This window comes from Myxocyprinus asiaticus, chromosome 43, assembly GCF_019703515.2.
Source record: "Myxocyprinus asiaticus isolate MX2 ecotype Aquarium Trade chromosome 43, UBuf_Myxa_2, whole genome shotgun sequence".
Lineage (NCBI taxonomy): Eukaryota > Metazoa > Chordata > Actinopteri > Cypriniformes > Catostomidae > Myxocyprinus > Myxocyprinus asiaticus.
In genome coordinates this window covers 16,095,484-16,101,806 of record NC_059386.1, presented here as the reverse complement: position 1 = coordinate 16,101,806, position 6,323 = coordinate 16,095,484, and the positions used below count along the sequence as shown (strand labels likewise).

Sequence of the window (6,323 nt, the reverse complement as noted above, 5' to 3'; positions counted from 1 at the left end):
CTAGGAATACTGAGAAAGAGGGAGAGATTGACAGTTAGAAAATGAAGCCTAAAAGCCTTTGGACTGTGTATGGTATGTATTGATAAATCCATGAACATCACTACAGTCATTGCGAGAATGTAATGCAAGTGCTAAAACAAAGAATTTAGTGACTCTTTTACTTCTACATGAAAACTCTATCTTCAATAATGTACTAACTAAAATCTGTAATCTGGGCAGAAGGAACTGATTGCTTCTGCAACTACAGTTTAATGTCATAAAAGTTATAACAAAAAAGATTTGATTAATTAATAAAAAATCATTAAATATTGAGTCCGAAACTACAACAGAACTACCATCAAGCTGTTGAAGAGGCTGTTTGGCAGTGAGGTGGCGCTGTCCAGCACTGTTGGTGCTGAAACTCCAATGCACAGAAAATTAGCGGATCAGAGAGGGTTATAGTGGGCAACATTAGCTGCAGTAAACGATACAGGAAAAACCACATCTTGTCACTTTGATTTTACACAAAGAGGGCAGCTTTGAAGATTTTTTAATGTATTTATTTATGTATTTGTATTTATTTATTTATTTTCTTCATTTATTTAGGAGAAAGGGCAAAGATTTGTTAAATCATGTAGATTTCAAAGCATGTATTTGAAGTAAACAAAGTGCGATGCAGCATGTTTCAACAGACGTGCATGATTTAGGCTACATTTTAGCATGGTATATTAATAAGTAACCTACAGTATAAATTAGAATAAAGCAGTGGGCCAAAAAAGCCAGCTGGACCAGTGTTTTGCTTTACTTATATATCTTTTTTCTGATAAATAGGATACAACGGTGCTAAATGCCCCCAGGGGTAAAAGGCACATTTGATTTTATTATCAGCAACATAAACTACCACAGCACTTTCCGAAACACAGTTTGTCAATATACACTTCAAAATGTTCCTGATCCATGCAATATTTAAAGGTTGATTCTGAGGTAATGTGATCTAACATTTAATTATTTTTTAAATGTTGTAAATTTATGTAGCTAATAATGAGAGTCCCTGAAATTATCACATTTATTTTTAGACAAATTACTTATTGATAATTTTCAGTTTTGTTCAAGGTGAATAAATCAAATGCTTTTCAAGTTTTCAAGTGGAGGGAATGTATTGGTCATGAATAATGTTCAAGGTGGGCTCACATTGACTGATCCAATCACAATGGCTAATGGATTAATTTGTTTATACATGAATAGATGTCTGAAACATATTTGCATAAGTTGACAATAAGTTTTTACTTATTTGGGGTAAAAGGCCCACTCCCCACCTTTTATTTATTTATTTATAATAATAATAATAATAATAATAATAATAATACATCTTTAATTTATTTTCTGACAAATTATGTTGCTCCATCAATATTCAATAAAAATAAATCTTGATACACTTTGCGTCCAGAGGGAAAAAATAAATAAAAATAAAAATAAATAAATACATTTCCTTAAGGGGGGCCTTAAGCCTGGTTATATCTGAAATGCCAACTAATATTCCATTAAAACAATAGCACAAAGAAAATAATTAATATTGTGAATTCCATATGTCCAGTCAAGCCAGGTTCTACAGGGGTGCGTGAGGGTGCTAGGCACAATTAATAATTATACTCTACTTTATTCAGTTTTTCTAACACCTGATAGAAAAGATTTATTTGTTGAGGCAATTGCAGAATAGTCCCATCAGTCACTGTATACACTTTATACACTGTATACACCAACTATGCATCATGCATTAGAATGAGTGCACTACTATTTCTGGGCTTAAAAGATGCAAGAACTATGCAGAACTTTATATCTTCTATCTTCCATGTTCTACTTAAAGGCTGATGTGGCCCCTGGCCTGTACCAAGTACACCCATGCTCAGTTGATGAAAGCCTGTATATTGGCAAAGCAGATTTCCTTGAATCCAGCGAACACACAAAATCCCTGCATCAAAACGTGTATGATTTTGCATATCAGTATCACCTAATTTGCAGGCGCAGCATTTTGCTGTCATTTTCAGCCACAGATCATGCACAGAAAAAAACGAAGCAATAAATGTTCGTACATTAAGAAATATTTTATTTACGTTGATTTAGAAGCTTTTTTTATGTGTAATTACGATACGTCTCCATTTTATACAGAGCACCCCCACTATTATCAGAAGCACCCTCAGTGATTTTGATCTGGAACCGGGCCTGTGTCCAGTCAAGTTTTCATTACTTTATAAACTCCAAAATGTCAAACTGTTTGTTACAAGGTCAGAAATAGTGCTCACCTTCCCAAGAAGACCTTGGGTGAGTGTTAACGTGTCTTCTGCATTAATGCTGATCAATTCTGCGTCTGCTGGCGAAAACGACGACGGGAAAACTACTACACCACTCTTTATTGTGTCTGAGCTAAAACACACGTCATATTGTTGTGTAGATTTAGAGAACGAACAGCTTCCATCTGCAAGCATTTTGCTGCCATCAAACCCATGAGACTCAGTATAAGATGACTGACACTGAGACAATAGCGATGAGCAGATACAGATTCAGATCTGAAAAACTCTCCTCCTTAACTGGAACTTGACTGACAGGTGTCTTTATGTCATCTATACTCTCAATAACCACAACATCTATAGACATAGTTGCTGAGAGTGACGGTTCTCCATTATCAGACACTGTAATAATAAGAGGATGAGTTTTTAAGTCATTGTCACTCATTCATCTCTTTGTTCTTATTTCTCCAGTGCTGGTTCCGATTTGGAATAGATTAGTTCCTTTGGGTTCAGTAATGTGATAAGACAATAGTGAGTTATATCCAGAGTCTGCATCCACAGCTCTGATCTTTGCTACAAAGTATCCCGCTTCAGCAGAGTATGGAATATTATCTCTGTTAACTGATCCGGGTTCAGAGTAAGGAGGCAAAATAAAAAATTGAAAGAATGTAAGAATGTAAGTTATACAGCTGTCCTGTCAATGAGTTAACACTAACTAAATGCATGCCTGTTGTTTTGTCTACAATGGAATAAGAAATTTCGGCTTTTTTAATTGAATCTCTATCAACTGCTGACACCGTGTGAATGAGGGTTCCCGCGGGTGTATTTAATTTCACGAACATATTTATAATTTTATCATTAAATTGGGGAGCATTATCATTCACATCTTCAACCTCAACATAAAGCACACTGGTGCTGGAAAGAGATGGGATTCCTTCATCTACAGCTGTGAGGGTAACATTATACTTGGAGATGTTTTCCCTGTCGAGCTGGCCTTCTAAAACGACGGAGTAATAGTTTTTGTAGGAAGACACAAGTTTGAAAGGCAAGTCTCCGAGCAATTTACAGCTCACTTTCCCATTCATTCCGCAATCCTTGTCGGAAACTGTGACGAGAGCCAAAGCAGTGCCGGGTTTCGCATCTTAAAGACAGCAAAGACGTTATTATAATTTCAGGTGCGTTATCATTAACATCCATAACTTCGACTAGTACTTTGCAGTTAGCAGTCATTGGTGAAAGCCCCTTATCATGGGCCTCCACTCTGAGTTCATTTAAAGCTCTGTCCTCAAAATCAATATTTCCTTTTACTTCAATCTCCCCTGTATCAGGTCTGATTGCAAATATATCGAGATTATTTTCCTGGTCATGACTGCTAAACAGATACGTTACTTCACCGTTTGGACCTTCATCCAAGTCGGTAGCATTCATTTTAAGTATCTTAGTTCCTCGCGGTGCGTTCTCGGTCACGCTGACTTATAAATGGTTTTACTAAACACTGGGGCGTTATCGTTGATATCTAAAACATTTACTATAATTTGTAATGTGCCAGATGTAGGCGGCTTCCCTCCATCAAAAGCGGTCATGTATTAGATTTTCAGTGCACTAACCACTGAAAATGTAGCTCCCTGCTGCACTGATTCAGTAATATTCAAAATCTGGAATTCTACAGGGAACGTGGGAGAGTTGTCGTTTACGTCAAGAACATTAATTATCACTCGGTGCAGACTAAGAGGGTGGTTTACTATCGCCTCAAAATTCAATGCACATATAGGACGCCAAATTTCAGATTCACATCAAAATATATCGTCCTCATGCCAAAAACGAGTTGAAATGTTCGCGATTAAATTCATGTCCTTCACCACATTCCCGACAACAGTTCCGAAATGTACTTCCTCGGACACGGAGTAGACAATCTGACATTCCACAGGCGCTGAAACACACAATCCAAACCAGAAGGTAAATAAATGCCGGAATGTGAAGTCCTTCCTGTCAGCCATACTTCTGCGTGAGATAAGGTGATCAAATAACTGTAATGATCAGAGCTATGTCGAAACTCTGTAAACTCAGAATAAAAAAATCAGCCTCACGGAAACACGTGAAATGCATCTAAATCTGTAGCATGCCACACATCTGAATTATAGGCGGGGTTTAGACGGTGTGGAAAATTATTAAAGTGTTGCGGTCTGCAGTGACACCATGCGGATTAAGTGTGGTTATGTGTGGCACAAATGAAAGCCTACAGCTAAAATACATGAAAGCTCCCAAAAACAAAAAACACACAGAAAATAATAATAATTATCTTAATGTAAAGTCACCCTGACCTGAGAGTTTTAATAGTCTACAAAACACCTATAGGTGATGCGGGTTGGAAGAAGAGGCGAGTAGTCAAGTGCTGTTGTGTATATATATATATATGTGTGTGTGTGTGTGTGTGTGTGTGTAAGAGGAGTTGCGAGGTAATGCCTGTTGAATGTAAAGCAGTTGACAAGATTAAAGGTAGGAACTCAGTTTATTCGAGTGTGCAACATATAGGCAGGGTTAGGGAGTAACGGAATACATGTAACGGGATTACGTATTTAAAATACAAAATATAAGTAACTGTATTCCAGTACAGTTACAATTTAAATTAGAATAAAGTTACATTCAAAAAGTAGTTAGATTACTGAAGAGATTACTTTGCATTTTATTGTCATTTGTTTCATTTAATATTTAGTCCTTTCAGATGGAAAACATTTCTACATATAAATGATGCGATCCAAAGTGCATTTGAACAGCTGTGAAACACTTTCTTATGATGTGTTTCATTCATACGAGCAGACAGAGAAGTAAGTCTGAAGTAAGTATGGAGAAGAAGAAATAGAAATAAACCTTGTTTAAGTTGTCAGCTTTACACTAAGCTAAAATGCTATTTCTAGCCATTTTACATGCACATTACCAAATACGATCATATTTTTTTATCAAGAAAATTCGCATTGGATCATAATTTCTTTTTTCTAGTAAGACCTTTGATATTTGATATCATATTCTTGATAATAATTTTTGTATTGTTTTCCTGTAAAAATATCTAAAAATCCTTAAAACAAGATCAATTTGATTGATCTTGTTTTAGAAACAACAATGCATAAGATATTTAGGTTTTTCAGAGAATGTATTTTTAACAAGTGTATTTTGTCTTACTGTACTGGCAGAGTTTTTATAGTCAAATCAAGTGAAAAAATCTACCAGTGCTGAAGAAGCAAACCAAAGTATTTAGAATACGTTACTGACTTTAAGTAATCTAATGAAATATGTTACAAATTACATTTTACAGCATGTATTCTGTAATCTGTAGTGGAATACATTTCAAAAGTAACCCTCCCAATCCTGGCAATAGGAACCACGTTTAGTGAAGGGAAAACTAGAAGGTATATATGTGACAAACAGTCAGACAGCAACGGGACAAAAATGTACAGTTTTATTTTTTAGTTGAAATAAATCTTTGATGAAAAAACAAATATGGGACATCGGAATAGTGTTCTATTTTTGTTTATGGGAATCTTCTATTCTAAGTAAATATTTTGACGTGAATTTTAAAATGGGAGCGCTGTTTATGAATGAAAGAATTGACCGAGAGTTATGCGTCGCTCATCAGCATTGTGCTCTGAATTTGTAGGACATAGTTAAAAATCCTCACAGTCTTCATCGAATTTGAAATTAATGTTCTGGATGTTAATGAGAATGCCCCATTTTTTTGTGGATAGCCTTATAACTATAAACATTACAGAGGATATTGTTCCAGGAGCTAGATTTCACCTTCCTGTAGCTGAAGATAACAACATTGGCATTAATGCCCTCAAAGATTACAAACTGTGCAAGAACGAACACTTTTCTATTGGTGTACAAAGTGAGGAGATGAGTGTTTCTGCTGAATTAGTGGTCCAAAAACCTTTAGATCACGAAAAGCAATCAGTAATTTATCTTGTACTCACAGCTGTCGATGGGGGAAAGCCTTCAATGACAGGATCATTAAGTGTAACTGTGAATGTAATGGATATAAATGCCAACTGGCTTGTCTTCAGT

The 6,323-nt window shown here is 35.8% G+C and overlaps 1 pseudogene; it reads right to left on the bottom strand.

The window, feature by feature from the left end:
- LOC127433224 (protocadherin alpha-3-like) lies at positions 1–3,847 on the bottom strand (annotated as a pseudogene).
- Between the last annotated feature and the right edge of the window lie 2,476 nt (positions 3,848–6,323).